The sequence below is a fragment of the Staurois parvus genome, unplaced genomic scaffold (assembly GCF_062004578.1).
Source record: "Staurois parvus isolate SC_StPar_1 unplaced genomic scaffold, SC_StPar_1.0 ptg000866l, whole genome shotgun sequence".
Lineage (NCBI taxonomy): Eukaryota > Metazoa > Chordata > Amphibia > Anura > Ranidae > Staurois > Staurois parvus.
Genome location: NW_028318662.1, coordinates 2,055,523 through 2,080,309, shown reverse-complemented (window position 1 = coordinate 2,080,309; position 24,787 = coordinate 2,055,523). Strand labels below are relative to the sequence as shown.

General features: G+C 42.5%; 1 protein-coding gene across 18 annotated transcripts in view; it reads right to left on the bottom strand.

Moving 5' to 3' along the window:
* Window positions 1-24,787, bottom strand: part of LOC149443234 (neurexin-2-like) — a 2,355,461-nt gene that overhangs the window by 367,198 nt on the left and 1,963,476 nt on the right. The window lies entirely within an intron of this gene.

The following is a 24,787-nucleotide window of genomic DNA, read 5'->3' as shown; positions in this document are numbered from 1 at the left end:
TGTCAGGTCTTCCACAGTTTCCTCTTTCAAGACATGCACCCCACCATCATCACTACCATGTCAATGAAAGACTTTGCAGTAAGAGTATGCAACAGTTCTTCACACAAGGCCACAAGGCGATAACAAGGTTATTCAGTTCTTGGATGAAAGGAGTTCTATCAGGACAATTCAAAAAAGCTGGATGGCACCACTACCATTTTGAGTCTCAAGAAAATGAACTACCAAGTAACATTCAGTATGCAGAAACACAACTTCCTTATAATACACCATGAACAAAAAGCCTGAGATGAAAGAATACCTTGTTGACTTTATGCAGAAGGTACGGAAACATGCTGAGCCTAAACCACCACTTAGGGAAAGAGAGGAATGTTGGTACCGCCCATGCTTTGGCATGTTCCATCCTTGCAAGCCTGATCAGATCAGGGTGGTCTTTGGCTCAAGTGCTCAATAGGATCAGGGTGGTCTTTGGCTCAAGTACTCAATAGGAAGAGGTTTCCCCTCAGTGATGACCCTCTCACTGGGCCTAATCTGAACAACAACATTTCAGGAGTTTTGCTCCGCTTCAGACAAGAACAAGTTGCTGTTATGGCTGAAATTGTAATGTTCCACTGTTTCATCATTCGATAAGACATCAGAAACTTCCTCTGGTTCTGTTGCTATCACAACAGCTACATCAGTGACAAAGTTATAAACTACCGTATTAAAGAACATGTTTTTGGTAATGGCCCTTCTCCTACTGTAGCAATTTATGGGCTGAGTTGGACAGCTCAAGAAGGTGAAAAAGAATTTGGATCTGATACACATGAATTTGTGGAAAATAATTCCTACGTAGATGATGGGCTTAAATCTCTCCCTACAAAAGAAGAAGCATTTGATCTTCTCAAAAGAACTCAGGATATGCTTGCCACTGCCAAATACAAAATTGTCTCTAACAGGGACAAGGGAATTATTATTATACAGGATTTATACCAAACGTTTGCTCAGCGCTTTACAATATAAAGGGAGACAATAACAGCAACAATACAGTTCAATACAAGAGGGTTAGGAGGGCCCTGCTCCTTGAAGCTTACAATCTAAGAGGGAGGGGCTGGTGATACAAAAGGTAATAACTGTGGGGGATGAACTGATAGGAGGAATAGAATTAGTTATTAGCTGAAGGCAGAATAGGCTTCCCTGAAGAGATGGGTTTGCAGAGATCGCCTAAAAGTGGGCAGAGTAGGCAATAATCGGATGGATTAGGGTTCCAGAGGATGGGGGAGGCTATGGAGAAGTCCTGCAGAAGAGCATAGGAGGAGGAGACAAGGGAGCTAGAGAGCAGGAGGTTGTGGTAGGAGCGGACAAGAAGGTTTGGGTGATATTTGGAGACAAGATTAGTGATGTAATTTGGGGCAGAGTTATAAACGGCTTTATATGTTATTGTTAATGTTTTGAATTTTATTCATTGGCAAATGGGAAGCCAGTGGAGGGATTGGCAGAGAGGGATGGCAGATATGGAACAGTTAGTAAGGTGGATGAGTCTGGCAGCAGCATTCATGATAGACTGAAGAAGGGATTAGGTAGGCCAATGAGGAGGGAGTTACAATAGTCAAGGCGAGCGATAACAAGGGAGTGAATAAGTTGGAAATCATATAGCAGCATTTACCCTAAGTTTGCAGAAAGTCAGTGCGTAGCACAGAGACAGTTTAAGGTGGAGATCAGATAGCATTATTTACCTGTGAAAAAGCAGAGAATGAAAGCCTTTCCTTTTGACGACAACACTACATACAGTGCTGTGAAAAAGTGTTTCTCCCTTCCTGATTTTTTATTCTTTTGCATGTTTGTTATACTCAAATGATTGAGATCACCAAACAGATTTTAATATTATACAAAGATACCTGAGTAAATACAAAATGCAATTTTTAAATGATGATTTAATTTATCAAGGAAAAAAGCTGTGCAAACCTACCTGACCCTATGTTAAAAAGTAATTGCCCCTAAACCTAATAACTGGTTGTGCCACGTCAACAACTGCAATCAAGCATTTGCGATAACTGGCAATGAGTCTTTCACATCACTGTGGAGGAATTCTGCCCCACTCTTCTTTTCAGAATTGTCCTAAGTCAGCCATATTGGAGGGTTTTTGAGCATGAACGGCCTGTTTAAGGTCATGTTACAGCATCTCAATTGGATTTAAGAAACCTTTAATTTTTTTTTTTGAGCCATTCAGAGGTGGACTTGCTGGTGTGTTTCGGATCATTGTCCTGCTACATAACTCAAGTGCGCTTGAGGTCACAAACTTATGGCCAGACATTTTCCTTCAGAATTTTCTGGTAAAGCATAGAATTCATGGTTCCATTCATTATGGCAAGCCATCCAGATCCTGAAGCTGCAAAGTAGCCCCAGATCATCACACTACCACCATGTTTGACTGTTGGTATGATGTTCTTTTAATGAAATTTTATATTAGTTTTACGCCAGATGTAACAGGACACACACCTTCCAAAAAGTTTGACTTTTGTCTCATCAGTCCACAGAATATTTGACCAAATGTTTTGGGAATAATCAAGATGTTATTTGGCAAATGTGAGACGAGCCTTTGTGTTCTTTTTAGCCAGCAGTGACTTTCACCTTGGAACTCTCCCATGGATGCCATTTTTGCTCAGTCTCTTTCTTATTGTTAAATCATGAACACTGACCTTAACTGAGACAAGTGAGGATGCATTTCTGTTGATGTTCTGGGTTCTTCTATGACCTCCTAAAAGAGTTGTCATTGTGCTCTTGGAGTAATTTTGGTAGGTCAGTCGCTACTGGGAAGGTTCACTACTGTTACAAGTTTTCCCCATTTGTGGATAATGTCTGACTGTGGTTTGCTGAAGTCCCAAAGCCTTAGCAATGGCTTTGTAACTTTTTCCAGACTGATACATGTCAATTACTTTGTTTCTCATCTGTTCTCAAATTTCTATAGATCACGGCATGATGTGTTGCTTTTTGAGATCTTTTAGAGCGCTTCACTTTGTCAGTTAGCTTCTATTTAAGTGATTTCTTGCTTCAAAGGGTCTGGCAGTAATCAGGCCTGGGTGTGACAAGTGAAATTTAATGCAACTTTCCAAAAAACGTGGTTAATTACAGTTTATTCATGATTTAGAAAGGGGGGGGGGGATTACTTTTTCACATAGGGCCAGGCAGGTGTGAACAGATTTTTTTTCCCTTAAATAATGAAATCATAATGTAAAAACTGCATTTTTTTACTTACTCGGGTTATCTTTCTGTAATATTAAAATTTGTTTGAAGATCTGAATCATTTAAATGTGACAAATATGCAAATAAAAAAAAACAGGAACAGGCACAACACTGTAGTTAAATAGTTAGTGAGGTTGAAAAAATACACTAATCCATCTAGTTTAACCAACAAGAAAAAGATATTAAAACCCCCCATATACAGTCCCATGCCCACAATTGATCCAGGAAAGGCAAAAAAAAATCCCAATAAAGTATGATCCAATTCGCTCCAGTGGGGGAAAAATCCTTCCTGATCCAATGGGAGGCAATCAGATATTCCCTGGATCAATCAACTACCCCTGTTTTTTTTACCTCTAAATATTAATATCTAGTTATTTTATGTGCATTTAGAAATACCTCCAAGCCTTTTTTAAAACAATATATTGAGCTGTCTAGAACCAGCTCCTGAAGGAGCCTATTCCACATTTTCACAGCTCTTACTGTGAAGAAGTCTTTCCATACGTGGAGGTTAAATCTCTTTTCCTCCAAACAAAGAGTGCCCCTTGTCCTCTGTAATGACCTGAAAGTGAATAACCAAGTTCACTATATGGACACTTATGTATGTATACATGTTGATCATATCCCCCCTTAATTTCCTCTTCTCAAGAGAGAATAAATTCAGTTCAGCTAATCTTTCCTCATGAGCTCCCCCATGTCTCATATCAGTTTGGTACCCTAATAATTTGTACAGGGGCAACATTATGTTTCTCTCTCTCTGCAGTCTATACCTCTTTTAATGCAAGAAAGGATTTTGTAAGCTTTAGAAACTGCAGCTTGGCATTGAATGCTATTATTAGGTCTATGATCTACCAGAACACCCAAATCCTTTTCTGCCGTTGACTTCCCCAGCTGTTCTCCTCCTACAATGTACAATGAATGCATGTTCTCAGTCCCCAAATGCATAACTTTACATTTATCAATATTAAACCTCATTTGCCACTTAGTTACCCAAATAAAAGGTGTTAATGTAAGAGCCGATTCACACATGTGCGGTGTGGATTGAAGCTCAGGTTTCACATAGTGACATAGTAGTTGTTCAGCAGTTCAGGTCAGGTTTACATCAGGTTCAGGTCAGGATTTCACACATATGCATTTTAGAAACAGTTGTCATAGAATCCAAAAGTCTGTAATCCGCATCTGAACTAGACCGCACTGCTCAGAAATCCGACAGCACTCTTTTTCAATCTGCACTGAATCTGCATTGCCAGTGCACTGGACATATGTGAACAGGAACCACAGGAAGCAATGTTATTTCACATGTTATGCGGATAGGATGTGGTTCAAACCACAGCCAATCCGCATATACTGTATATGGACTGGCACTAAAGGGATTCAAGCTAGAAACAGATCTTTCCCTTATGCAACTTAGCCTTGGATTGCTTTCGGATGTCAAACAAGGCACATTCACATTTCAAGTTCGCATTTCATATTTGAAAAACCCATAAAGAAGCAAGAAGTTTTGTCTACTTTGAACAGCCAGCATCTACGATCGTTTGAGTTCATAGCACCCTTTACTATTCAGGGTAAGAGACTTCTAAAAACAGATTGGGATACCCCATCACCCAGAGAGAAACAACAAAGATGGGAATCATGAAAGGGTCCTGAAAGCACTAGAACAACTTCAGATACTGTGCTATTACATTTCTGCATCCCTAACGAATGCCACCAGAAACAAAAAACATGTTTTCTCTGAAGCTTCCTTTGAAGCAATCACTACAGTAGCCTAGCTCATTGTCTCTTGGATCTAGAACTAACTAAAGTGTGGGTTTTATCCTCAGCAAGGCCAGGCTGACCCAAAATCAGCACATACCATTCCAAGGCTGGAATTCTGTGCAGTCGTATTAGCTGTTGAAATGGATGAGCTTAATAAATGTGAAAAAGAGACTTTAAAATAGACTTTTCACCTTTACATAGACAGCAAGATAGTGTTGGGATACGTACATGACCAAACAAAACAGTTCTATGTGTTTGTCAGTAACAAAGTAGAATGCATCAGAAGGTTCTCCAATCCCAATCAATGGCTCTATGTTCCTACAGACCTCAACCCAGCTGATCGCGACACCCGTGCATTTCCAGCTGCTGACATTTCATGGTTGTCCTTACCTGATTTCTTGAATGATGACCCAAATCATCATTCTCATTGATTCTAAATCGTTACTAAACCCAGGACCCTGTATTCACTATATATGGTCTCCCACAGTACACAGAACATGGAAGTGCAATTATTTTAGTAAATATAAACTGCTAAATACCTTTTCTCATCAGCAGTTAGAGCAGTCTTGTGACTTCAATCATTGTCCAGCAGAGCACTGGTTACAGTTTGTAGGAGGAGTTTTCTTTCTGCTCTATGAGGATGCAAAACCCCTGACCTCTGTCTGGACAGTGCTGGTTGGCCCTGTGCTGATCACATGCACTCTCCCAAGAAAAAAACCTCTCTAGCAATACACACTAAACTGAGCATGTGCAGAATGGCTACGGGTTCAGTCTGTCTTATCAAGAGATAAGACGTGGACATTTGCATAAGAGGAGGGGCAGAGAAGACAGGATCAAGGCCTTTTTACACAATACAGAGGATTAACCCCTTAGGTTCACAGTGAGTAGAACAAGTGTGCTTTACTGCATATACAGACTGATTTTACTGTTGTGGGTTTAGTAACACTTTAGCTTGTTGATCTCATCTGACAAAGAAATAACAGCTAGTACTGTTACACTTAACACCTATGCAAAGTCATAGATGATGAGGCTGAGTTCTCACCATTTTGAATGCTTTTCAAAGTGGTCTTGTTGTTTGAGCTATCACTTGACTTATTCATGTTGCTCATCATTTTGAAACCAATACTTAGAACCATAAAGCATATTGTGGAAGGAACAGCTGTAAAGGATTACCCACCACGTAGGAGGATTTATCTTCTAAACCAACAACTTGATTCAAAGGGAAGGAAGAAGACTGGTGTACGTTGCTACGTATCCCTTTTCGAAACTTGATTTAAAGGGAGCTAAGGAGGACTGGTGCATGTTGCCACCTTCCCTTCAGAACATACACTCATAACCTGTCTTCTGAGTGAGCTTAAAGACACTACTAATGACTCTACAAGTTTTACAGTATGCTAATGTTTGCATTATTCTTCCATGTTCTCCCCTTTTCTTCTCTTTCAGGTATTCCTGGAATAGAGTCTTCACTTAATGTGACCCTGAATGTTGCTTAGGGGACCTGCTCAAGCGACCATAATCCTGTGAGGTGGAAGCTGCTATGAAGTTGCAGGCTGGGAGTAGGTCCGTACTGACCCAAGGCACATTGCAGTCGCACACCATTACCAGTCACGTAGTCAATAGCTAAGCTCACTCCATCTAAGACATGCCCCCAACATGTTTCACCCCCTCCCCTGGGGCTTAACCATTTGCTGCCCGCCCTATGACTGAATGGTGGCCAGCAAATGTCATCAGCGTTCCGGGTGGACGCCATATGGCGTCCTCCCGCACATGCGCAGATCGCGCTCCTGCAGAGCCGCGCAGCGGCGCGATCTGTCACCAGCCGTGTACCTCGGACACGGCCGATGACAGATCTGAGTATCGGCCCCCGTTGCCGGTACCATGTGACCTGCTGTGACCAATCACAGCAGATCACATGACAGTTGTATACAATGGATGGCTTCATTCATGCCATCCATTGTATACTAGTGTCTAGCTGTGAATGGTCACAGCTAATCACATGCACATGTCATGTGATTAGCTGTGGCCAAATCACAGCTAAGCACAAAAAAAAAAAAAACCCTGAATGAATCGATGTCATCCAGGTAAATGCTTGCTTATAGCAAAGTAATTCTTTGCTATAAGCAAATTGTGTAAAAAAAATAAAAAATACTGATCACTTCCCCAAAGTAGTACAATGTTACTATGGTAACATTTTACTGCTTTGGTCATAGTGAAATATGAAAAAAAAATCTTAAAAAAAATAAAAAAATAAAATAAAATATATATACCGTATTTTCCGGCGTATAAGACGACTGGGCGTATAAGACGACCCCCCTACTTTTCCTGTTAAAATGTAGTGTTTGGGCTATACTCGCCGTATAAGACTACCCCTCTTCCAATGCACACCAGTGGGAAGAATCGTGCCCCATCATTAGCATCAGTGGGAGGAATAGTGCCCAGTCATTGGTGTCAGTGGGAGGAATAGCACCCCATCATTGGTGTCAGTGGGAGGAATAGCACCCCATCATTGGTGTCAGTGGGAGGAATAGTGTCCCATCATTGGTGTCAGTGGGAGGAATAGCACCCCATCATTGGTGTCAGTGGGAGGAATAGCACCCCATCATTGGTGTCAGTGGGAGGAATAGTGTCCCATCATTGGTGTCAGTGGGAGGAATAACACCCCATCATTGGTGTCAGTGGGAGGAATAGCACCCCATCATTGGTGTCAGTGGGAGGAATAGTGTCCCATCATTGGTGTCAGTGGGGGGTGGAATAGTGCCCCATCATTGGTGTCAGTGGGGGGGGGGGGAATAGTGTCCCATCGTCGGTGTCAGTGGGAGGAATAATGCCCCATCATTGGTATCAGTGACACCAATGATGGGGCACTATTCCTCCCACTGACACTTGCTGACCCCTGTTCAGTATGGTGCTGCTGCAGCAAGCATATATGGTTGCAGCAGCACCTGTGCACGGCACACTTACCTTCACTTGATTTTCGTGGGGCCGCTCGGCTCCGCCTCCTCCCCGGTGATTGGCCGCCTGTGTGCCTTTCCTGAGCTACAATTCTGGCGGCCAATCACCGGTGAGGAGGCGGAGCCGAGCAGCCGCACGAACATCCAGTGGCCGAACTGAAGGAAGGAGCAGCTGCGCTTCCTGGACCGGATCGTCGTGGGACCGAAACCAGGTAAGAAACAGAAGCCCCTGCCCACCCCTGTAATTAGTTTCACTTCCGTTGGAAGGGGGGGGGGAGGCGGCGGCACCGCACCCCCTAAAAAGTGTCAGCATGCCGTATACCGGCGTATAAGACGACCCCTGACTTTTGAGAAGATTTTCAAGGGTCAAAAAGTCGTCTTATACGCCGGAAAATACGGTATATTTTTTTCATACTGTCACCAGTCAGTGTCCCTGATCACCACCATGCCTGTTATATGATGACGCTGTACTGCACTGGTGACAATATGTAAAAAAAAAAATAGTGAAACTAATTTTTTTAATTTTTTTCATTTTCCGAAAAATTATGACAAAAAAAATACAACTTCAAAAAACTCGCCATGCCTCTTATGAAGTACGTCGGACTGTCTACTTTGCAAAAAGGGGTCATTTGGGGGATATCTGTACTGTTCTGACATTCTTGGACCTCAAGAAATTAGATTGGCTGTCAGTACTTCAGGATTGATCAATATTCAGATCTATACCATAGTTTGTGAACTCTATAACTTTCCAACAAACTAAAAAATACATCCTAATATGGGTTATTTTCACCAAAGACATGTAGCAGAATACATCTTGGCCTTAATTTATGAAGAACAATTATTTATTTGCAAACTTTTATAACAGAAACAAAGAAAAACGTGTTGTTGTTTTCAAAATTTTTGGTCTTTTTTTGTTAATTTAGCAAAAAATAAAACCCCAGCGGCGATTAAATACCACCAAAAGAAAGCTCTAGTTGTGTGAAGAAAATTATAAAATTTTAGTTTGGGTACAGTGTTGTATGACCGCGCAATTGTCATTCAAACTGTGAGAGCGCTGAAACCTGAAAACTGGCCTGGGCAGGAAGGTGTAAAATTGCCCGGTATTGAATTGGTTAATCATGGATTTTTGATTCTCAATTGTTTCAATATTGAAATCATAGATATCGACAGGGAGTTTCATATTACATGCTACATATCAAATGTCTGTTTCTTTTCCTTTAATAATTGTGTCCCTATCTCACTCGGTAGCTCGGGTGCTCTTCATGCTTTAGCCTTCACATTCATCATGCGTATTGCATTCTGCTGAAGATAAATGCACTATGATTTATTTGTTATTTATTTGTTATTTATTTTTATCTGATGCTCATCTGTTATGATCTGCACAAGTCTGGATTAAAGCTTTCCTATAATTTACAAGATGTTATTTGGATTGAGTCACTGTCTGCCAAGCTACTGAGACTGTAAGTTAAGCTATCTCACCACAACCAGAATGGTTATAGAGATCACACTTTCAGTGCTTAGATTGAGGAAGCAGTACAGAATCCCTAGACACAGTATATAGCCAGGTTAGGCAAATTGCCTATATACAGATACTGATCTGTATATAGGCAATAGGCCTTACCTGGCTATATACTGTCAAATACTGTGTCTAGGAATACAGTAAAATGTGTTTTGAGTAAAGCCAGGATCCCTGTGACACAAAGACTGCTCAGGAGGATTTGGGAGAACACAAGATCTATATAAATATGAATGAAGAAAGAATATGTTTTAGAGCAAGTATTATTTGCAGATATACTTTTACATAACAAGCATAATCTAGTAAAGATGTGTAGATATAAATACTCACTGCACTCAGAATTAGAGTCTTGTATAGACAGCAGCTACACCACGGATCCCCCGGGGCGAGCGCTGGGGCACTGGGAGGGGAAAAAGGGAGAGGGGAAAACAATGTGTGCAAACTTGTAAAGTTAAAGGGGAGAAAAAAATTGTGGTGGGAGGGGTAGCTAACTACACCACAGATCTACACCATATACATGTTTAGTTGTTATATTGTTATTATTATTATACAGTATTTATAAAGCACCAATAGTTCGCTTAGCGCTGTACATTACAAAGGGGGACAGAACATGTGACAGAACAATAACAATACAATGCAAAACATGAGGGGATTGAGGGCCCTGCTCTTTCGAGCTTACAATCTAGGAGGGAGGGGATGGTGGCACAGGAGGAGATAGCTGTGGGGGATGGAGTGGTAGGAAGAGTGGAGGAGGTCGGCAAGTTAGCAGGGGGTGGGGTAGGCTTCCCTGAAGAGATGGGTTTTCAGGGTGCGCCTAAAGGAGAGGAGAGTAGGTGATAATATGATGGGTTGGGGCAGGGAGTTCCAGAGGATGGGTGACACCCTGGAGAAGCCCTGGAGGCGGGCATGGGAGGAGGAGACCAGGGAACTAGAGAGAAGGAGGTCTTGTGAGGAGCGGAGTGTGCGTGCTGGGTGGTACTTGGATATTAGGTCAGTGATGTAGTTCGGGGCAGTATGGTGGACGGCTTTGTACGTCAGTGTCAGGATTTTGAATTTGATCCGTTGTGCAATCGGAAGCCAGTGGAGGGATTGGCAGAGGGGGGTGGCGGAGATGGAGCGGTTGGAAAGGTGAATGAGTCTGGCAGCCGTATTCAGGATCGACTGAAGCGGGGATAGCCAGTGGCGAGGCAGGCCAGTGAGGAGGGAGTTGCAGTAGTCGAGTCGTGATATGATGAGGGAGTGGATGAGCTGTTTAGTGGTTTCTGGGGTTAGGAACGTGTGTATTTTGGCGATGTTGCGGAGGTGGAGTCTGCACGAGTTTGTTAAAGATTGGACTTGGGGCTGGAAGGATAGGTTGGAGTCCAGAATGACACCAAGTACTCTGGCCTGCGGGGCTGGTTTGATGGTGGCGTTGTTGGATGTGATGGAGAATGGGGGGTGGTGTCCGGGCTGGGGAGAAGACCAGAAACTCGGTTTTGGAGAGGTTCAGTTTAAGGAAGTGGAGCGACATCCAGTCTGATATGTCGCTCAGTAGGTGTGTGATTCGGGCGGAGACTGAGGTGGTGAGGTGGGGGGGTTGAGAGATAGATTTGTGTGTCGTCGGCATAGAGGTGGTAGTTGAACCCGTGAGAGTGTATGAGTTGGCCAAGGGAGGAGGTGTAGATGGAGAAGAGAAGGGGCCCGAGGATGGAGCCTTGAGGGACCCCAACAGAGAGGGGGAGTGAGGGGGAGGTGGTAGCATTATAGGTAACGCTGAAAGAGCGTTGTGACAGGTAGGATGAGAGCTAGGAGAGAGCAGAATCTCTGAGGCCGAGGGAGTGTAGTTTTTTGAGGAGGAGGGGGTGGTCGACTGTGTCGAAGGCCGCTGAGAGGTCAAGGAGTAGGAGCACTGAATAGTGGCCATTAGCTTTGGCGGTTAGAAGGTCGTTGGAGAGTTTGAGTAAGGCAGTTTCGGTGGAGTGTAGGGGACGGAAGCCGGACTGTAGGGGATCGAGGAGGTTGTTGTCGTTGAGGTGAGAGCTTAGGCGGGTGTAGACTAGGCGCTCGAGGAGTTTGGATGTAAATGGGAGCAGGGAGATGGGTCTGAGGTTGTTCGGGTCATTGGGGTCCAGGGAGGGCTTTTTAAGTATGGGGGTGATGTGTGCATGTTTCAGAGGGGAGGGGAAAGTGCCGGAGGAGAGGGAGAGATTAAAGATGTGGGTGAGGGAGCGAAGGATGGAGGGGGAGGGAGGTCGTAGGAGTTGTGAGGGGATAGGGTCGAGGGGGCAGGTGGTGAGGCGGGCATCAGAGAGGATCTTGGAGACTTCGATGGTAGTAAGGTCAAAGGTGTGCAGTGTTGGGGGGGCTTCAGTATGAGGAATTTAGGGTGGGGTGGAAGTGGAGGAGTGACAGGAGCAGATCAACCCCACCACCTTTACGACCGTTGGGCCTGGGTGAGTGGGTCCAGGTTAGACCTCCGTAGGAGAGTGCAGCAGGGGAGGTAGAGTCAGTGGCCTGGATCCAGGTTTCCGTAATCACTAGGAGGTTGAGGGAGCGGGAAACAAAGAGGTCGTGGATGGCGGTAAGCTTGTTGCACACCGATCGGGCGTTCAGGAGTGCACATGAAAACGGGGGGGGGGGGAGATTTTAGGGAGCAGGGGGACAGATACTAAGTTGCAGGGGTTGCGGCAGGACGTGGAGGCGGGAGGGTGTTGTGTGGGTGAGGGAGGGGGTGGAGGGCCAGGATTCGGGGAGATGTCCCCAGCGGTTAGGAGGAGGAGAAGGGTGAGAAAGGTGGCATGGGAGCGGGATGTGCAGGAGCGTGAGAAACTACTAGTGGAGGTGTTCGGGTCAGTGGGAGAGTAGAGTAATAGGAGGAGGTGGTGGGTGCCGTAGATGGGTGAAGGAAGCAGTGAGGACACAATATACAATTGTTTCGGAGGAGCAGAAGGATATATAGAATGGATTTTGGGAACAGAGGAGAGGAAAATGAGGAGGAGTGGAAGAGGCATTTTGGGGAGGTGCCCGGGAGGGCGGATAGGAGTGGTGGGAGGTTTGGTTGTTGATAGTCCAGTGGGCAGAGGCGTATCTCGTCAATATGTCTTCTGGTGGCTGGAGTTTAGGGGAGAAGGGGAAGGGGATCAGGTGTGGATGGACGGTTTCCAGGGGCGCTTGAGTGGTGAAAGTCTGGGGTGCAGAGGAGTCTCTCGTTGTGGTGGCTTTCAACAAGGGTTCAAGTCTTTAGGTCAAGTTGAGCCGGGGGTTGGTATGAGTGGAGGTGCTGAAGGCCCAGCGTCTGGAGGTGGAGTGGGCTAGGTGTTGGTAGGCGCAGTAGGGCCCGGCGTCAGTGGGTGTTGTGGGCCAGTGCATGTGGATGCTGCGGGCCAGCGACTGAGGGTGCTAAGGGGCCCGGCGTCAGTGGGTGAAGGAGGCTGCGCGGCAGGCTCGCCTCCGCCGGATTGGACGGGGCTCGGGCTGTGCGGTGGCAGGGGCACAGCTATGTGATACACAGTGGGGAGCAGGGAAGCAGATCTGGTAGTGGTGGTTTGCCCTCTTGGTGCCGGTGGGGGTGGTTGCTACTTCTCCTCTCACTGTGGCAGCTGTAGGTAGGGGAGGCCGTGGTGGTAGCTCCCCTTCTCACTGGTGCGGACAGCGGCGTCCTGGTTCATATGTTGGGCAGTAGCGAGGCTTAGAGGCCGCGGTGGGCCGCAGGGGACAGGGCGCCCAGTACTCCTCCAGGGCGATGGCAGGACCTCGGGAGCGGCTGGCAAGGGTACCAACGGGGGCGGTGGCCCATCAGGAGCGGAGATATCCCCAGAGGTTAAGAAAAGAAGAAGGGTGAAGAAAGTAACATGGGAGACACGGGTGCACATGCCTTCCAGTCCTGGTGTTTGGGTCAGCAGGAGGTGATGAAAGCAGTAGTAGGGAGATGATAGCAGATGATAGCAATGAGGGGGAAATGTACAAGTTCTGAGGTGGAGCAGAGGGGTAAAGAAATGAGATTTGGGAACAGAGGATGAAAAGGAGAAGAGGGGACATATTATAAAAGGTACACGGAGTGGGACTCAGGCATGTAGGAGATGTTTCCCAGGGTGTTTGCTTGTAGTCTGTCCAGCATGCAGTAGAATTTCTTGTTGTTGTGTCTTCCTGCTGCTTAAGTTCTCCTGCTTTAGTTCAACTGCTGTGTTTAAGTGCTTCTTCTATGCACTCCTTCAATGCAGCACTCCATCAAAAGCAGCACCCCCATCAGAGACTGTGCCCCCCATCAGTGATCTCCCATGAGCTGATCTAAATTTATAGGGAGATGCTCAAATGAACATTCAACTTCACCCCAATTAGAAGCTGATAAGGATCACATGAATAGTGGGGTATGTTTCTTAGGAAACAGACTACAGTCGTAAACCGAGTGCAGCTAGACGTGAGAGCTGGTCAACATATACACAAATATAAATACACCATTTGTTCTGAATTTACCAGGAGTCAAAGCGTATTTCTAGTTAAGAGTGGAGATAGGAGACAGGTGCATTTACCCAGAGAAAAGCAGCAGGAGTCAATGCGTTTTCCTAGTTAAGAGTGGAGATAGGAGATAGGTGCATTTACCCAGAGAAAAGCAACAGGAGTCAATGCGTTTTCCTTGTTTTTCTTGTTCTAAAACAAATTCTCTTTACTCATGCATATTTATATAGATATTTTGTTCTCCCGAATCTGAGGAAGAGAGCCAAATGGGAAAAGCAGGAGTTGGAGAGGAAAGCGAGATGCCAGTTTTGGCAAGACAAGGACGGCATATTTTGCCTAACCTAGCCATATACTGTCAAATACTCTGACTAGGGATCCTTTTTTTTAACTAGTTCTGGTCACTATTCCTCAGGAGGGTCACCAATCATCAGGAGAGAGGTGCAGGAACTGGAGAGACTCCAGAGAAGGGCAACAAAGTTAATAAGAGGACTGGAGGACCTCAGTTATGAGGAACGATTACAAACACTAAACTTATTCTCCCGGAGAAGCTTGTAATTCCTGGGCTCAAAAAGTCTACTCTCTTGGATACTATTTACAATTGTTGAATAATCAGGATGTGGTGTCTTTTTATGCAGGTGGAAATCAAATAATGCGCCTCACTTTTCTATAATACTGTATCTTTTCAGTGATATAACAAGCCGCTACAATTTCAATGGAAAGCAAGACCCAAGGGGCTACCTTGTGATACCTGCTCTAAATTTATTTACTCACCCAAATAAACCTAGCACTGTGTCTATTTAGCAGCTTTTCAAACGTTTCCGGTTAGACTGTCATTTTAAGTAAGGGAAAACAACATATGGGCACAATTTAACACACTTGCAAGGAATAGTGGAGCTTAAATAGGGCTCAGGTAATTGGCCTTACCAAGGGCATAACTATAGCCATTACAGCCCATGCAGTTGCTATGTGACCTGCATGCCAGGGACTGCATGCAGTGTATAAAACTGCTCACTTACAACTCTGACGCAAAACTTTATGTCCCGCTGGTTGTTCCACTATGCACGCCGTAGGAGACCAATTTGGTCTACGCAATGTATTCCTTACTAATGCAAGGCTTGAACGCGCCCTCCTTTGCTCTGACCATACAGGCCTTATCTCCTTATATTATGCCTTGTTAAATGACAGGCACTCTATATAGCTTTCTACCATGCAAAATAGATGGCTAAGGAACATACCAGATCATATGCCAGAAAATTGCCAGGAATTATTTAATTCACACTTTAGTACTCTAGTATGTTATCTTGGCTAAGGATAAACTTATTCAGCTCCTCTACTTACATAGGGTGTACTATACACCAGCACTATTGTTCTTTATGCATAGAAGACCTACTCCCACCTGTCACAAATGTGAGTGTGAACAGGGGGATTTTATACATATGGTTTAGAGTTGCAATGCAATCCGTCAATTCTGGTCACAAGTGCCAGCATTCATAGCTGATAGGTTTGATCGCCCCAATGTCTGCTGCCATAAATGGTGTCTACTTGGCATATTTGAGGAGTTGGAGACCTGCGCTATAATAAAATACTTTCTGCATGTGTTATTTTGTTATGCCAGGAAAACTATAGTCTTATACTGGACCAGTACAGAAGTCTTGCATCTTGGGTTATGGAAAAATTAATCAGGCTGCACCGGTTTATACATTAACATATATGAGGCCAGGGGATGTCCATGGACATTCTATAAGGTATGGGCCTGGCTAGATACTCAGTATACTATCGATTCTATGCTGTCTTTGATCTTAGACTCCAACTAAAATCGGGATGGTCTTATGACCTTGATGTTCTAAATATATTGTATTTTATGGCCACCACCTCACTCCTAGATTTGTATAAATTGTTGGGTAACGGACCATGTACAAGTTTTATCACTTATGTAGGGTTATACCTGTTTGCAGTTCAAACTGGCAGGAATGTTCCTGCATTGTTCGGGGTTATGTATGTTTTTTTCTTTCTCTCTCACGGTTATTCTACTCAATTTGACAATGTACTTGTAATTCTATCTTAAGCTGGTTTAGCTTGGTATCTCCAGTCTCTGTTCCTTTGACTTCTCATTTTTCAAATGTACATTTGTCCTTGTACTTTCATATTTTTAATAAAACAAGTTAAATAAAAAATGGTAAACACCATGGATGAAGAAGTCTCCAATGTTGGCTAAGGGATTGGATGTAGTCACTGTATTGACCAACACAGTGAAAATAAAAGACAAATGTCTTTTTCGGTGCGTACGCTGTTGGTAAAATGTATTATTGTACCAAAAATAACTATTTTTTACAAAAAGGCTATTCAGAAGAATTTTTGGATTATAATATAAAAGTAGTATTAAATATACCTAGATCAACTTAAGTAACAAATCTAAGGAGATCAATAATACGCACCAATGGATTTTTTTTTCAGATTTCCATTCTCAATATAAAGAGATAGATATATTTTATGAACACTGGCATGTATTGTTAATAGATAAAGTGTTAGGACCTGTTATACCTTCAATACCTACATTTATTTATAGAAGAGCTAGTAATATAAAGGGAAAAAGTAGTGAAAAAAATTCTTGATGCACCAAAGACTGTTTCCATGTTTCCAACTAAAACTGTTTTTTTTTGCATGCAAAAAATGCAAAGCATGCAAAACAGCTATTGGAAACAGAGGGAACATGTTTTCCTTTACTTCTAGTACATGTAATAAGGAGTTTCCAATTCGTGAACACATCACATGTGACGCTACACATGCGGTGTATGCCATTGAGTGTCCCTGTAACCTAGTTTATATTGGCCATACAAACAGACCCCTTAAAGTTAGAATTGCTGAACATATAAAGAACAGCAAAAAAGGTTATTCACAACACAATTTGTCTGATCATTTTGCGAAATTTCACAATAAAAACCCAAAGGTACTTAAGTTTTGGGGAGTTGATTGGGTTCCCCCAAATTGGAGAGGTTCAAATAGGGTTAGGGCCCTTTTTAGGGAGACAAAATGGATATATCTATTAGAGTCCGTAGTACCTGGAGGGTTAAATGTGGAAGTTGACATTAATTGCTTCATTAGTGATGGAACAATATGCAGCATTGGTATATATATATATAGTTATAGATGTGTATATGTTATATCATGTACATCTGTTAACCATATATATATATATATATATATATATTCACATATGTTATATTAATTATATACTCCAATTAATGTATGTACTATTTTTATTGTATTATTATTTTACGGTTTTATTATTTTTTAATGTATTATTTAAGTATTTATACATTGATTTGTAATTTTGTTATGATTTTGCCCATTTTTTATATTACATGTAACTTGATAGTTGACAGTAGTTTGCATCACTTCCGGTAGTACGGGGGTAGACAGATTAACAGTAATTAGTCATCTGCTGATTGCAATTAGTGGCTCACTTTATAAGTGTTCAGTCGCACCGCACCGTCATCCCTATGATTAAGTCAGGATATGACGAAATGCGTCAGTGTATGACGGTGCGGCTGACCGGAAGTGACGTGTCCGTATACTGGAAGTGCTGAAGACCGGAAGTGCCGTGGCGGCGTTCGCTGGATCATCCGATGGTGGTGAGAGCACCATGCAGTTCCAACTACCCTCTTCATTATCATTATATGGGCTTGGTTTTTAATACTAGATTGTAAGTGCAATTTTGTAAACAATAAACGTCTATGCATTGGGTAATACACCACTGGGGCAGTTTTGTTTTTGCTTCCTTCACATGATACGGTTGAAAGTGGAATAACTATATATGGAGGATTGAATTGTTTGGCCAAATTTATAGGGAGATATGTTTGGATGACCTCCCGGCTTTCATCATTTGGAATTATTCCTTCCTGCTTGCATTTATTATTCATTTGGTGAGTGTACACCCGAGTGGGGGGGGACACAGAGCACGGAAAGACATTTTTGTCTGAGCATTATTTCTTTCATCACGGGACTTGTCTATTTAGTTCTTGGATGTGGACTTTATTATTAATATTTTATTAGTGAACACATTATATTTTTTATGTGATACATTTTATGTGATATAATTTTTTGCTTTTTATTATTAATTAATGCGTTTTTAAGTGTTGTTTTTTAGTGTTGATTTTTTATGTCATTTGTTGTGTGTGGATGTGGGTATGCAGTGAGAGGTTACTGAGGTCCCTCTCAATATCTACCAAATACTCATAACAGTATTATTATTATTTTGACACTGCATAGTGTTTGAGCTACATTTTCACTATACACTATGTGGAATATGCTTAAAATATTTTTTTTGAATTTTAAAGTGGCAGCACGGAATAATCATTGAAATAATAAGAGTCTTAATTTGGCGCAATAGAGTGACATTTGAGCACTATTTATATATATCTTTGTACTAGCTTCAACATTGCCTAAGGATTTTCAGCACTCCTTTTGTGGGAATAAACAGATGGGAAATTAATAGTGAGCATATGCTATAGATCCCCTAACTTGAAGGATGAGGAAGAGCCTGATCTCCTGTCACAGTTATGAATGACAGTGAGGCAGGGCAATTTTATTATAATGGGGGACTTCAATTATCCAGATATCAGCTGGGCAGAAAGAACTGCTCACTCTTCTAAGGCATGTAATTGCTTAAATGTCTTGCAGGACAACTTCATATGCTAATTGGTGAATGCCCAAACTAGAAATATTGCATTGCTAGATCTACTAAGTACAAATAACAGATCTGATTACAGATGCCGGAAATAAGGGTCAACTTAGGAAGCAGCGATCACAAGGTAATTAAATTCAACGTAAATCATAGGAGGGAGTTGGGCAGTGCTAAAACACTAAATTTCAAAAAGAAAACTTTTACAAGACTGTTACGTTTACAAGATACAATTCTAGGAACAATGAACATTGTTAAAAAATGGGAGTGCTTTAAGAATATATTAAATAATGGCATTAGGAAGGGATCATTTTCAGCATTCCAACACTACAAAGAATGTAATAAGAATTGCAAGAGCACAATCCGGGCAGCTATAGTAGACCATAATAGTAGGAAGTGGAGGAGAGTAAAAAAAAAAAATCCCCCCAATTTTTAAAATATATATTAGTAGTAAGAAGGCAAGGTCAGAGGATATTGGCGCCATAAATGATGATCGGGGAAGTTGGTTACAAATAACAAGGAGAAGTTAACTGTGCTAAATGCATTCTTCTGTTTAGTTTTTACAAAGGAAAAGGAGAGGTAAGGTAATCAGAACTGTATTATTAGTAACACAATATGGATGTACCCTTGTGGTTAACAGAAGCCAGTGTCCAAAAAAGACTTGAAAAACTTAATGCAAATAAATCACCAGGACCAGTTGGCCTACACCTGAGAGTCCTCAAAGAACATAGCCAGGTTATAGATAAACTGTTATTCCTAATTTCTATGGGCAGCTTAGTAACTGGAATGGTACCAGCTGATCTGCAAAAAGCAATCAAGGTACCAATATTTAAAAAATGTCCAAGATATATGGTAACTACTAACACTGATTGTATGTAAACTATTGGAGAGGATGATATCGGACTGTATCCTAGAGTTTGCATTTGAAAACAGTATTATTAGTAGTAATGAGCATGGATTCATGAAAGATCATTCTTGCCAGACCAATCTATTAAGGAAGTAAGCTGTCATCTAGATAGAGAAAGGCCAGTGGACATAGTGTATTTGGATTTTGAATGGTGGAAATTGGGGAGCGCTTAGAACATCAATCCAGTATGGGATGGGGGATGGACAACAGTATGATATAGTTAAGAGGTCCATTTGGCGAATGTCATTCAGGTGAATCTTAAACGGAGGATATGTGGGTATGCAGCCTTGTGGGAGGAGGCAGCCAGCTGTAAGAGCTTGTAGGTACCCCTGTGCCCTGTGCACAAAATAGAGAAGAAAGACAGTGGTGCCACTCTATGTGTAGATGGTTAAAAGACACACATGTTTAATAGTTAAAATGCACTCGCAAGAGTAAGGAGATTAAAAGCATGTTGTGGTAACAGAAAGGTCTGGTGTACTGGTGGTCCTATGCAGTGATTCTGGTTAGTACCTGTCACTCCGGAGGTTTCCAGAGGTAGAAGATAGGTGCAGGGAGGCTCACACAGATTGTGTCACAGCACAAGCCAGATTTCCAAAATGGCGTACGTTCGGAGCATGCGCGCCCCTTCCTCAGGCCTTCTTAGTGAAGGCTTAAATGGGCAAAGCGGGACCGCTGATCTGCCCACACTCAGTCTCATGGGAGTAGTCAACACTAAGACTGCTGGATGTTATCAGGAAATTAAGTGTAGGACATGCAGCAGCAATACATAATATCAAAGGATACAGAGACAATACTTACAATGGGAGCTGTGGGGAACCTTTGAGGGAATCAAGAATGGAAAAAAACCTGGGGGTCTTAGTAGATCACAGGCTCAGCAATGGCAGGCTTCAGCAAGCGAAACTAGCAGAACACTAGCATAACAGATCCGACTATAATTCCACTTTACAAAACTCTGGCCTGACCAAATCTTGAATATGCCATCCAGTTCTGGGCACCAGTCCTCAGAAAGGATGTGCTGGAACTGGAGAGAGTCCTGAGAAGGGCAACAAAACTATTAACCTCCCTGGCGGTAATCCTGAGTGTGGCTCTGGGTTAATTTTCAGTACCAAAGGCAGTAACCCCGAGCCACACTCAAGATTACACTGCAGTGTAATTTACCTTGTCCCTGCGATCCCCCGATGTTCTCCCGCTGTATCCTCCGGCCGATGTCAGCATCCGTCTTTCAGGTTCCCTTCCCTGCTAGCGCTGCGATGCAGGGGGGTGGAACCAGCAGGAGATTCAAAAAAGTAAACAAAACATGACACACACACACAATACATTGTAATCTGTTAGGATTACATTACTGTATCAAACCATTACACCCGAGTTTTTTCCCTAATGCTTTGTCCAGTGCCCTGCCTTCACTTTTACCATTCTTTCTGTTTGGAAACTTGAGAACGTCCATGGCATCCAAAAAGCATTCCTTTAGGTCAATAGCGGTTTTAGACCAGCTAGAAAACAGCAATAGTGAATTAGAATCACTTGCAGAATTGAGAGATAGTGATTTGTTGGGAAATTCATCATCAGACACTGAAAGAGCCACTGAGCTCAGTGATGTGCAAACTTGGTGCTCTATTGACTGTGGTACGGATCAGGCAGCACCCCCAAGACTCCCATTTACTGGAGCGTATGGTATTAAAGTAGACGTTGAACATGACAACCCTTTGGCATACTTACAATTATTTCTGATCGATGAGGCTATTGAAAAAATAGTTACTGAGACAAACTGGTACCAAGAGCAACAATTGGCTACTCTGCATAGGAAGTTTCCAAGAAGCAGAAAGTGGGAACCAGTGACCAAAGATGACATTTGGACATTTCTGGGCCTAATAACACTTCAGGGAGTTATTTATAAGTATTTATTATATTATAATTTATGATTTCGTGTTTCAAACTTTATCATACACTGGATGTTTACTAGACTCTTGTTTGGACAGATATAAGTGAGTTATTCCTAAGAATTACAGGCCTACAATATAAAACAACAAATTTCCATGCAAACCAATGTACCGCTTTGACATGAAAAAATATTGACATAACCAGACCGCCAGGGAGATTAAGGGAGCTAGAAGATCTCAGTTATGAGGAACGACTACAAGCATTACATTTATTCTCCCTGGACAAGTAATGTTTAAGAGGAGATATTATAGCGATATACTGTATGGTAAGGATGTCAAAAGCCCTTCTCCAATTGGTGGTGTCAACCTTACAACCTTGTAAAACACATTTGTGGTGTGCATACTTAATTTTTACAAGCTAGCCATCTCTGAACACCAGTGTTAAGAGGTATACAAAAGGGGTACATTAATATGTGCCCACCTCTGACAACCAGCATTAAGGAAGTGCAAACAGAGATGGCCCTAGGCCATTTGTGCTATGGGGCCCTGTGATTTCTAGTTATGCACTTGGAAACTACAATACCAAAGTTTATTTGTCCTTTATTTTCTTTATTCTTTAGCTTACTTCAAAGCAGTTAGGATTTCCATAGATACCATATAATTAATGGAGATTCTGGAGAAATACTGGGGAAGGAGGGATGCCTGAAGATAACTGGCTATAAATCTCCCATGGGGAGCATTATCTCTGCTCTTTTAGTGTTCTTGTTGCTTCTCCTGTAATGGTAGTAATATGTTTTTCTATCTTTGCTCTTTATGGTGAACCTGTACTTTTTCTGGGCTAGGCAAAATACCTAAATCCATTGTCAGCATGAATCACTGGCTTATCTGTATCCATGCTCTCCAGACTGCATTTCCTCACTTCCTCACAGTGTACGGGAAAAATATGACTGTTTTTTAGCTTCTCACAGTGCTGCACTCATTAATGGAGCCACAAATCGACAGGCCTGAGTGTCCTCATGTAGGCATGAGGAGAAGAACAAATAGCCTTGAGCAAATTTTGACTTTTGAAACTTGCACATAAATTTCCAGGACTGTAGTGGTAGATCACTGTGGTGTTTGAAAGCTCATTTAGAAAGATTCCTCATAGGGGTCATTATGAGGAAACCCTATTATTTTGCCTAGACCAAGGTAAAGGTTTGCTAAAAAGCAATGTTTTAAATTTATATCTGAATGTATTTTACTTTCTTCTGTCAGATACCTGATCATTCATAAACATGTAAAAAAAAAAAAAGAAAAAAAAAGAAAACCCAAAACATTGTTTTATTAACTATCCACAACTCTGCCACCAGCTGCATCACCAATCTTGTCTCAAAATATCACCCAAACCATCCTCTTTGCTACTCTCAAGTATTCAAACTCTCTAACTCTCTCATCACCTTCTCCCATGTTAGGCTCTAGGACTTCTAAAGAGCCTCTTCCATCTCCTGAAATGCTCTAACCCAATCGCTCTGGTTATCTCCTTCTCATCCACACACAGTTATTCCCTTTGGTATTACTTGCCTTTCCCTTTTAGGGAACAGTACTGCCTCTCTTTATAATGTACAGTTGCAAGAAAAAGTATGTGAACCCCTTGGGATTACGTGGAGTTTTGCATGCATTGGGCATAAAATGTGCTCTGAACGTCATCTAAGTCACAACAATAGAAGAACACAGTCTGCTGAACATAATACTACACAAACATTAGATATTGCCATGGTTTAATTGCACATAACATGTAAACATTCACAGTGCAGGGAGGAGAAAGTATGTGAACCTTTGGACTTAATAACTGGTTGACCCTCCTTTGGCAGCAATAACCTCAACCAGACGTTTCCTGTAGTTGCAGATCAGACCTGCACAACGATCTGGAGTCATTTTGGACCACTCCTCTTCACAAAACTGTTTCAGTGTAGCAATATTCTTGGGATGTCTGGTGTGAATCGCTCTCTTAAGGTCATGCCACAGCATTTCAATCGGGTTGAGGTCAGGACTCTGACTGGGCCACTCCAGAAGGCGTATTCCGTGCTGTTGCAGCCATTGTTTTGTTGAATTACTTGTATGCTTTGGGTCATTGTCCTGTTGCATCACCCATCCTCTGCGAAGCTTCAGTTGGCGGACAGATGGTTGTACGTTTTCCTGCAAAATGTCTTGATAAACTCTGGAAATCATTTTCCCATCAATGACAACAATCCGTCCAGGCCCTGAGGCACCAAAGCAGCCCCAAACCATGATGCTCCCTCCGCCATGTTTTACAGTGGGGATGAGGTTTTGATGTTGGTGTGCTGTGCCTTTTTTTCTCCACACATAGTGATGTGTGTTCTTCCCAAACAACTCAATCTTGGTTTCATCTGTCCACAGTATATTTTGCCAGTAGTGCTGTGGAACATCCAGGCGCTCTTTTGCAAACTTCAAACGAGCTGCAATATTCTTTTTGGACAGCAATGGCTTCCTCCGTGGTGTCCCCCCATGTATTCCATTCTTGTTTAATGTTTTCCTTATTGTAGATGTGTCAACAAAAATGTTAGCATGTGCCAGAGATTTCTGTAGGTCTTTAGCTGACACTCTGGGATTCTTCTTTACCTCATGCAGCATTCTGTGCTGTGCTCTTGCAGTAATTTTTACAGGACGACCACGCCTAGGGAGAGTAGCAACAGTGCTAAACTTTCTCCATTTGTAGACAGTCTGTCCTACCGTGGACATATGAACATCAAGGCCTTTGGAGATACTTTTGTAACCCTTTCCAGCTTCATGCAAGTCAACAATTCTTGATCGTAGGTCTTCTGAGAGCTCTTTTCTGCGAGGCATGGTTGACATCAGACAGTGCTTCTTGAAACCAGTAAACCCAAAACAGGTGTGTGTTTTTTAAGGGCAGGACAGCTGTCAGCAACACATCCAATATCATCACACTGATTGGAGTCAAGGTTGGCTCACTCCTGTCTCCAATTAGCTCTGGGAGAAGTCATTAAGCTAGGGCCTCACATACTTTTTCCTCCCTGCACTGTGAATGTTTACATGTTATATGCAATTAAACCATGGCAACATCTAATGTTTGTGTAGTATTATTTTCAGCAGACTGTGTTCTTCTATTGTTGTGACTTAGATGACGTTCAGAGCACATTTTATGCCCAATTCATGCAAAACTCCACGTAAGCCCAAGGGGTTCACATACTTTTTCTTGCAACTGTAAATCCTATATAATAACAGAGTATTAATGTCTTAACAACAGTGAAAGTTATTTTCCCACCAAAAAGGTCCTGTTAATCACATATGGTACAATCTGAAATTATTTAAATCAAGAGGCTAAAAGGATTGGGTTGGGATGGGAGTGATAGGAGAACAACGATATCTGCTAGAAATGCAACCTAAGGGAACACATCTCATATCCACCTGTCCTAAAAAAACAATCCCAAT